Source organism: Triturus cristatus, chromosome 3_2 (assembly GCF_964204655.1).
Source record: "Triturus cristatus chromosome 3_2, aTriCri1.1, whole genome shotgun sequence".
In the NCBI taxonomy this organism is placed as follows: domain Eukaryota; kingdom Metazoa; phylum Chordata; class Amphibia; order Caudata; family Salamandridae; genus Triturus; species Triturus cristatus.
The window spans coordinates 935534103-935544348 of NC_140584.1; the positions used below are offsets into that span (position 1 = coordinate 935534103).

The window sequence follows — 10246 nt, forward strand, 5'->3', positions numbered from 1 at the left end:
ACCAGACCAAATACTAAGGAGGAACGTCTAGTATGTGTCACCACGTTCAATACCAAAAGTAGCGCCATCAAAAAAGCAATCAATCAACATTGGCACTTAGTAGCAGAAGACTTGGGCAATATGCCACTACCTCTACATGCCTTTAAGAAAGGTGAAAATATAAGAGATTATGTAGTAAAATCTCTACTGCCTACAACACGCACCATCAGCCAAAACACACTTTGGGGTATCCCGCCAATTAGGGGTCACCGTAAATGTGGATCATGTAAAGCTTGTGCGCTTACTAAAGAGATAACAGAATTTTCACACAACAATCAGATATACAAACTCAATGAGCACAGTAACTGTAATACGACGGGAGTCGTCTATGCTATTGTCTGTCCATGCGGGTTCATGTATGTGGGCCAGACAATTCAGAAAATCAAATGTCGTATTTTACAACATTGCAGCCGCATACGCTGCAAGACACAAGGTGCCCCCCTTGTTGAACACTTTACTGCTTTTGAACATACTGCAGAAAGTTTGAGATGGTGGGTAATTGAGAAGGTTAAGCCTAACCCAAGAGGTGGTAACTTCATTAGTATACTCAGCAAACGAGAATGCAGATGGATTCACTCTCTGGATACGATCGCTAGAGGTCTGAATGAGTTTGAAGAAATAAGCAAACAGATCTCGATTATGAATACTGAATAAATCTATCCATGTGGATATATCGGTACTAACCCACTAGGGCTCTAGTGGATGTCCAATAGTACGAAGATTTTCGCATATCCCTGGTTGACTCTTTACTGTCAGGTTATTATTCCCCTATGTATATACTTTCAGAACACACAAATTGATTATGAAGTGAGAAATCTGAATCAATGCCTAGAATGTATAACCTGGGTTTATGTGTCTAACATATTCCATCATTCGAATTATGCTGTGAAACGTATCGTTGTTTAAGGATAAAGTGCCCGTCAAGTGTTATTATACTATATACGTACTCCCTACCTTTTGCAATGCTGCTCTATAGAAAATTTCTTGACTGTGTTGAACCTATGGCCATGTATAATTTGTTTTGTTGTTTTTTGTTGTCCAATGGTATAAAGTCTTAATCCAATGTATTGTTTTGGAATGGATAGACCGAAGACCGAACACCGATTGTTTGTTACGATTGCCTACTCGGTGTCAGTATTAAAGTAAATTTTCCAATTATGTGGTAATTTCCATATAGGAATGATGGTGTAAACTAATACAGCCCACATCAGGGTGAATTAATTACCGATAGCCCTGTCGGGTTATTTCATAATCATTGTCGAAGTTTTAATTGCTTTCTGTCACCATTAATGTCTGGGTGCTCTTGAGCCAATATGATTCAACAACGAGTATCCAGGGCGGTTGTCTACTCACATCAACCTTTAATTAAATTCCAATATGTGGAAGCTTTCATATATGAGTCAATGGTGATTACTCATATAGCTCACACCAGGGACCATCATATATCGATGGTCCGGTCTAAATTAGCACATTGATAATTCTAATTGTATCTTGTATTAATACGTGCCAGACCTCAAATTAGATGAAATATAATCAACTTGTGACTATTTAGTATTCACTAGGGAGACTCAGTACCGGCAGCCCGGTCGGAGTCTTTTAACTCTTTCCATCCGCGTCCCGGTACCGTCACGTTGACGTTCTCATTTAAACAGACGTCTCCGAGGTGCGCGGTTGCTGAAACACGAGCACCTCGCGGTACGGACGTTCGCCGGATAGTAGCGGCACCAGGTAAAGACCTTTAATAACACTACACCCCCCTTTTGAAACTTCTTCCCTTGATGGACCTTCCCTTAAAACACGCTTCTTTATATATTTTTTCAGTTTGGCAATAAATCCGGCTGTGTTTACAAACATCGAGAAATCTAGTGGAGTGACACCACGTATTAAGGTACCTTTCGCATTGTTTATTCCTGTCAGGTCTACAATTAACGGACTTGTTTCGGGTACTAATAGCCGTAACTTTGTCTTTGCAGTTTTGAATTCAATTCTACCCAGTGGCACCTCACTAATGGAGTCCATCCACACGAAGTCCACCGTTATACCTTAATTACAAGGATAAGCGGGTAAGCCTCTTAGGCTTTACAAAGCTAATTAACAATACATTAGCCTCATGCAACAGCCTCAATTTAATTTTCATTAATTTTAGGCACTCCACAAGGCCCAGTACCCATCTAGGTTGCCCTTCAGTCCTGATGAAGATCCGCATGGCCAAGGTCCAAATTTCCTCTTGAGGCCACAAAGACGGATCGAAACGTCGACGCCCTTTATCATAAAGCCTGGAATACGTTCATTTATTCACGTGCCTTATTGGAATCAGTTTCCAATGTATCTTGTAATTGTTTAATTCATCCACTGTACAATTTAATTAACGTGACCAGGCTATTTCATTTGGACGGTGATTGACAACCGGTCCAGTGTTCAAGTCTTTTAAGTATTTTATGTCACAAATCTCTCGAATACTTTTTCTTTCCTTTCACTTTTTCATATTCTAACACCTCACTCTTTGCACGTTCCCCTTGGAGCAACCTTGATTGAAATTTGTCAAAAGTAAATTATAAAAATAATAAATGCTATAAGAATTTTTGATGCTGGTTGGTTGCATGTCTTGTTTTATATGACAAATGTTATATTGAGTATTGAGGGCTACCTGAATTGATGCTGCATAGCCCAGAACATTTAAATGATAACACTAAGTAAGGACTTATAGCCTATTTCTGAATTCAGGTCTAGGACCATTGTTTTTTGTACTACATTGCACCCAGGTCCTTGACTTTTTGGGTTACCCCATTTTTGTAACTGTTTACAAAGTGACGCATCTAAGCAGATGCGTCACTTTGCAAACCCCTGTGCTACATTATACCTGCATCAGGTATAATGTATGCAGGGTGGGCGTTCCCACGTAAGTAAGCCTCGTAGAAGTGGCGCAGTGAAATCTACGAGATTTCACTGCGCCACTTCTCGGGTTCAAATGCATCAATATCTTACGCCTGCCTCACAGCAGGCGTAAGACTGCCGCAGTCCCATTCACATAGGGCTTGCCGCATGTGAAAGGACACATTGCTGGAGTTGTGTCACTTTTGTGACACACTCCAGTAATGCGTCACTTTTGCACCAACAGATACGTCAGAAATACTGACGTATCTGTAACTCCTTGCGACATGATGCGTCATACAGTAAATATGGCGCATCCATTATGTCGCAAGGAGGGCGAACTGAGAAGTGATGCATCGCTCCTTTCACGCAGCGATGCGTCACTTCTCATAAATGAGGCCCTTGGTATTTTGTGAACCAACCTTTTAGTACATAGGCTGGTTCTCAAAATACCAATACATTCTTTGCACATATTGCGACCCCTTTTACCAAATACGTTCTTTGCACATAAGGCCTTAAGTCTGCCCTGACATCCAATTGCATTGATCATATCTAAACAGCGTGTAGTTCATATATTAGAGTGTAGAATAAGTATTCCATGCCAGAGAGGTGTGCATGTCTCCAGACATCTATCAACTTCCAGTCTAGTACAGCGGTGGCCGGCATGACTCGCAGGGGGCACAAAGGAGTGTCACAGGTGGTGACGCTCGTGGGCGAAATAATTTTTAAAAAACTTACCTTGAGGGCGGTCCCGCGTCGCCTGCTCTCCTGTCTCCAACTACAGGAACAGGAAGCAGGCAGCCAGGCTCCCTCCCCTAAGCCAATCACAACACTGCAATGCAATGGTCTGATTGCCGTGACATGGCGCTCAGCCAGGGGCTGGAGGGGTGGGCATGTTCTCCATGCAGGCTGTAATGCCGCCTGCATAGAGAACAGGGAAGTGTGCATGACTGTTTGGGCGGCCCAAGAGGGCCGACCAAACAGTCATTGTGCACTTTGGAATGGGCAAACCTCTCCTCCCCTGCTCCGTGAGCAGAGCAGCCCCGCCCACCCGCAAAGCAGCAGGACATATCACAAAGCATCAAATGATAATAACTTACAAGTTATTATCATTTAATGTTTCTCTTCTTCACACTGCTTAAAAGCAGTAGGACGACGCTCCTCCACCAGTCTAGTAGCCAGTTCTGTAGTCTCTAGAAGTCCTAGCCCTTGTGGCTCCCTGGTTTGAGGGGAATAATCTATCCCACACTGTGTTGACCTCACCCAGAAATTTGTCTCAGAAAATCAGAAGGGTTTAAGTTTCTATTGGTAGGGCGGCTTAGGGTTTGTGAAGGAGGTGTACAGCTGCTACACTGAGGCAAACACATTAACTAGCGTTACTGGTTCTCCATTTAACCTGCCCCTAACATAGCTGCCATCCGGGATCACTTTTTTATCCAGACATACGGTGTTTAATTTGAGGCGGTGGTTGCCGTTGTGGGCCACCGGTACTCATTTTTGGGGACCAGCTCTTATTTATCCGTATCATACCTTTACTGAGACAAGTGAGGAGAAAAAACACAAAGCAAAAAGACGTAAGAGAAAGATAAATTGCTGTCACTGGCTAAAGAATGTAGAACTCTTTGCCTGTGGACCTGAAGGGAGAAATACTATTGCCTACAGAAAAGATTGAAAAAACATTTTTGGTTAGGAACTAAGCAGATTTTCTCTTTTGATAGTATGCTTGGTTTATGCTTTTTTTGCGGTAAATCGCATGAAACAAACCCTATCACTTTTAAAATGCTGTGAAGTACCTCAATTATGATCCCGTCATCAACTCTGACCCTTCTCTTACCTCCTTTAAATCTTTTACCTACTCTTAATTTCTTACCTTAACCCCTACATTAAAGCTTACCCAAGCCATCACATTTAACCTAGTTCTATCTCCAAATGTATCCCTAACCACATGTACTATTCTTAAAGACTATTCCGAATCCTGACTCTTTCCATAACATTTCTGTATCCCTAACCCTTTCCACTGCTCTAACACATACCTCACTGTAATCCATGCATTTTGCCCTTTTTTCTGGCTTTGAATTTTTAAATTAACATTTTTACAAACTTATGTTTTTTGACATTTTTCTTTTCTGACTTTTGGTTTTTCTAATATATATGGACTCGTGATGGAAACAGCCACACCCACAAAACAGCAGTTAATGTCTTATATTTGTTTATATTTTTTATCAAATAGAGTCTTAAGTAGTTAGTATAAGTGACAGAAGAATCTAGGTTGATTCGATTCAAATTTTTCTTGTAGACATAATGTGGGGAATTTATGTGTAGGACGAGGGAGGACTACTGAGAGATTCACTTCTCTTTTGCGAACGTGTCTGCTTCCATCATCAGTCCATCACTGTGTACTGTGATACTTCCCATCTGAGCTGCAGATCAAGATGGGGCAGGAACATATTTCAGATGATTGGTTATAGGAGATTGGTGAGCCCCACAGTCCATCCTCTTTCACCAGCCCCAAGTAGTGCGACAACAAGCTGAGGTCCTGGCCTTTGGTTTAAGAGTTTTGCAGAATGCTTCAAAAGATTATTCGAAGGCCATATTACCACCTTTTGGGCACTCTGAACCACCTTGGGCTTGCAGCCCTATACAAGACACCATTAAGTAAATAACACATTTTTTTAGTATTAGCATGATCGTATTTGTGTGCTAAATTAAATATTAAAAGATTTTACAGCCTGTATTAATTTCCCAAAACAATACTGCTGGCTAGTTCTCTATTTCATCTGTGCATCTTGGAGCCTTTGCATCCATGTTCTCACTCTTTATGCCAAAAGGCACAGCAAGAGCATGTCCAAGGTATCCAGATCCGAACTAAACCCAAAGCTAATAAAAGCACAAACACAGATTGATAGTAACTGCGGAAAATGCCCAAACATTCTCTGTGCACTAAGTGGCAAAACTGATTCTACAACAAATTGTACAGTCACCAAGGGACATAGTTACAAAGAAATGGGGTAGCAAGCAATATAGCAGTGCCGCGCTGCATCATTTAAAAAATGCAGGGATGAGCCATAGTCACAAGAATACGATGCACCCCTGTGTTTTCCCTTGAGTTGCCGCTAAAAAAGCTACCTAGCGCTAATGCAGACACCCTTGCACCAAGGTGCAAGGGTGCCTGCGTCGCAGGAATGATTGCTTATGTGCAGTACAGGACACTTTCCTGCACATAAACAATCATTAAAGCTGATTTGCTTCTTAAAATTAAACTAAATGAAAATATATTTTAAGCCCTAACATTACTCTAAAGTGTCATGGTGGTAGTAAGCCAGAAAACATCAAAACACCAAAAGGAAAAAGCAAAACAGAGGGGAACAATAGCTAAGACTACAAAATTAGGGCTAAAGAGAAAACAGCCAAGTTTTAAGATGTCTACGAAAGGAGAGAACATTTTCCTTACCCGAGATGTGGATGGTAAGGTGTTCCGGAGCTTAGCTGCTTTGTGGGCAAAAGTTCGATCACCCCACCTAGCTTTGCATATTTAAGGACCCACCACCAGTCTCTTGAAAGCAGAACGCAGCAGCCTTTTAGGCTCATTCCATTGAAAGGTAGATAAAAAAAAAAACACCTCAGGACTGTGTTACGTAACCAAGTAAGTCATGAACAAGACCTTAAACATGACACATTTCCTAACCAGCAACCAATGAATGGTTTTCAGGCCCTTGAAAATCTATTGCTGTTTCGGAATATCCGGAATGTGTTGAGCTGCAGCATTCTGGGTCACCTTAAGTTTGTTGTGAGAGGCCTGGTTGATTTTAAGATAAAGTGTGTTGCAGTAGTCGAGGCAGGAAGACAGCAGTGCCAGGACCACTGTTTTGCGCAGATCCATTGGAATGAACAGAAATATTTTTTTCCAGGTTCTGCTGATAAGAAAACAGGTATTACTCATTCGACTCACCTGTTTGTCAAAAATGACCCCTAAGTAATTTGCTGAACACACTGGAGTATGGAGGTGACCGCAAGAATCAGGCCACGAGGCCACAAACCAGATAGACTGTTGTACTCCAAAAACCAATGCCTTCGTTATTTCGTCATTAAGTTTGAGAAAATGTTCTTTCATCCAACAGCTGATTCTCAACATATATTCCTTAAAGCCAGCTGCCACAGAAAGAGTATTGTCCATAATGGATACAATAATTTCGATGCCGTCCGCACAGGACAGCACCAGAAACCCAGAAGATCTCATAAATGTTGCCAGAGAGGACACAAACAAGTTAAAGAGAGTTGGGCTTAATGAGGAACCCCGAGGCACTCCACTTGGGAGGCTGAAAGCTTTCATCATGAGCTGTCCACATCTCAATGCCTGGTATTTATCAACCAGAAAAGATTGTAAAGAAATGAGCGCCTTGCCCCCAAAGCACAGTTGAGAGAGACGTCATGTCATAAGCACAGGAGGGACCTTGTCAAAAGAAACAGACAGGTCAAGCATGACCAAAATCACAGCCAAGTCTCCGTCATCCTGGCCACTGATGCTTTAGACAGCTGCCAGCCATGCGGATTCAGTTCTGTGTTCATTTCTAAAGCCAGCCTGTAATGGATCAAGAAGATCATGTGTGCCAATGAACCCCATTAACTGCTGGTTAAGATGCTTTTCCAAACTGTTCACAGGAGTCGGCAGCAATGAAATTGGCTGAAAGTTTTTTAATTCCTCAAAATTTAAATTGGGTTTCTTGAGCAGTGGAATAATAATCAACCTCCCCAAGCACCTCTGGAGCATCACCTCACTTCCGGAATTCAGAATAGCCCTCAAGAACTGGCTGTTCGAATAAGCCACCAGGACCTGCAAGCGCCTGGATACCCTATTGGGTGATTAGCTGCGCTTTAGAAGTCCTGATTGATTGATTGATTGATTGATAATCGTGTCATTCTAAGAACTGAGAAAATATCCTGCTTCCATAACCATGCTAATGGTCTGTGCAAGATGTTCCGACACAATGTCAGGGACTAATTAATAGGTTTTAGGGGGGCAAGGATGTAACAGGAATCCCGTTCAAATGCCCAACAGAAGTTTTTTAACATGGGGCACGGTAACCTACAAGAAGCAAGAAAACCCATAGGAATTCTCCAGAGAGGAGAAGTAAGATGTAAGAGCCGATGCATCCTGACACAAGGAAGATGAAACTCTGAATAAATATTCAACATCTTGTCTCTGAAAAAAGTCGCAAGACCCTCACAAAAGGATTGGGAAATATCTGAATTCGATGGATATGGAGGATTAGATAGAGAATTTACCATTTTAAAGAGTTCATTTGAGGAATTATATGCAGACCTGATTTTTAGCATTAAGAATGTATTTTTTGCCTCAAAAATGACACACTTATAAACTTGAAATAGAGATTTGTGCTTTCTCTTTTGTTATGGAAGAAATAAAATATGACAACACGGCGCAACAGCAGAGAGCATCACACAGCTATACGTGGTAAAAGAGCAGTGCAGGCCAAAAACTTGTGCTGATGACAAAGAGGTAAAGTCTTTACTTGAAAACAGAGTGAATGACCTGTAAGGTCATAGTCAAAAGAAAATCCATGTTTGACAAGCTTGAAGGAATTTATAGCCTTAGCACACAGCGCTGCTTGCGCGTATTCTGTGTTTTCTATAAACTGAAATACGATTAGACAATGGAAGCAGGAGATTGAATTAGCCAAGAACACGCGGAGCCTGATAAGAGGTCTTTGGAACACAATGGTAGATCACACACACAAATAAAATGCATTCAACCCAAATACACATGCATTCAAAAGTAGAAGAACACTTCGTTTTTAAAGCATTGTTAGAACTGCAATAAAGGATGTGAAGAGAATTAGGTTAATGTCTAGGGTCACAGGTGACCTCATGTTTTTCCACAACTAATGTTTACCAATATGTAATTGCCTAGTAAATCATTGTTTAAACTTTTGTAACTAGCATTGTTTAACTGTGTATAAAAATAGCTGCCTGTGAAGCAGCGAAATGAGACTAGCTTTTTACTTGTGTGAAGACAGTTGCTCTCCCTAACGTGACAGTAAAGAGCTGTTTTTACACTGCCTAGAGGAGTCTATCTTTTTCTTCAACACTTTTCATCTGGATCCAAATTTAAGCACCATTTGCATTCCGCCTATGGCAGTTAATCCTTAGTTCTTTAAGCTGATCTGTACACCAAGGGACAGTCAGTTTCAGTCTAAAGCCCCAACATGTTTTTCTTGGACCAGTGATACTTAAAGCAGACCTAACCCAGCTGATAAATTCCTTGGCTATGGAACCTATATATTGGCACGATCAAAAAGGGTTGGCAGCTAATGCTTCCTGCAGATTAGTGCATGAGACCTTTTTCTTGTTTCTGCTCATTGGGTGTGCTTAAAGATCTGGACTTACTAAAAAAAGGAAAGGGGGGTGGTGGCAACCAGGAAACCTACTTATCGATGGTCAGACCAACTAAGCTCGATAATGTCCTTTAGTCTAATCCCAGAAAAATTAGTAAAGGTCCCATCAAGAATATGTCTCACCAGATGTGTGGGGACTAAACTAATGGCGTGAAGCCCATTCATGACATAAGGTCATTAAAAGCAGAGGACTCCCGACAAGCAGAGGCCTCTAAGTGAAATTTAAAATCCGTAAGAATTATTAAATTAGAATTTAACGAAAAAGAAGTTCTATAGATTGGCCCCAGGAAGATAAAAAAAATGGCTCTAGTAGAGGGTGGGCAAAAAACAAGAAGGCCTGAGAAAAGTAAAAGCATCATGAATTTGTAGTTTGAACAAGGCAGCCTCGCAGTCACATTGTGGCTGGATCGAGAGTGGCTCAAGCGTGAAATATAGATAATCATTCAAAATAATGGCTAGACCACACAAAATACTAATAGGGTGATCAAGTCTAACAATAGAATATCTAATAGAGACCGCTTCCACAAGATCCTGTGACAAGGTTTCCATGATAAAAAGACACTCCAGGTTATGTTATTGAATCGATAAAGCTTATTTTTAATTAGCAACCATGTGTTAATTAAAGCACAAGCGACATCACTGGCCACCTCCGCAGAACCTCTCAATTGAGGCCCAGAAGGCCCTACAGTGGAAGTTTCTAATGGTCCCTAAGCACCCATCGGCATCAGCTGGAAAAGGCACTTAGGGCATGTACCCAAACCCGGGCAATTCCAATTGACCAGAATACAACCTAGCAACTTACCTTGGGTACGAAGGCCTAGTAGTTGCGACTTCATGTAAGCAAGGCAGGCGCGAGCCCTGACTTCTAGCTTGAAACCAGCAGCATCCCTGGTGCAAGGGCAGTCCAGGCGCAGACGGGCTTGCCT

General features: G+C 41.6%; 1 long non-coding RNA gene across 1 annotated transcript; it reads left to right on the top strand.

Annotated features, from left to right (window-relative positions):
- The first annotated feature begins 1859 nt into the window (after positions 1-1859).
- LOC146858838 (uncharacterized) lies at positions 1860-2377 on the top strand. The gene is made up of 3 exons (XR_014979701.1): positions 1860-1927; positions 2013-2102; positions 2186-2377. It is a non-coding gene; the product is annotated as an uncharacterized LOC146858838 (long non-coding RNA).
- Positions 2378-10246: the final 7869 nt, after the last annotated feature.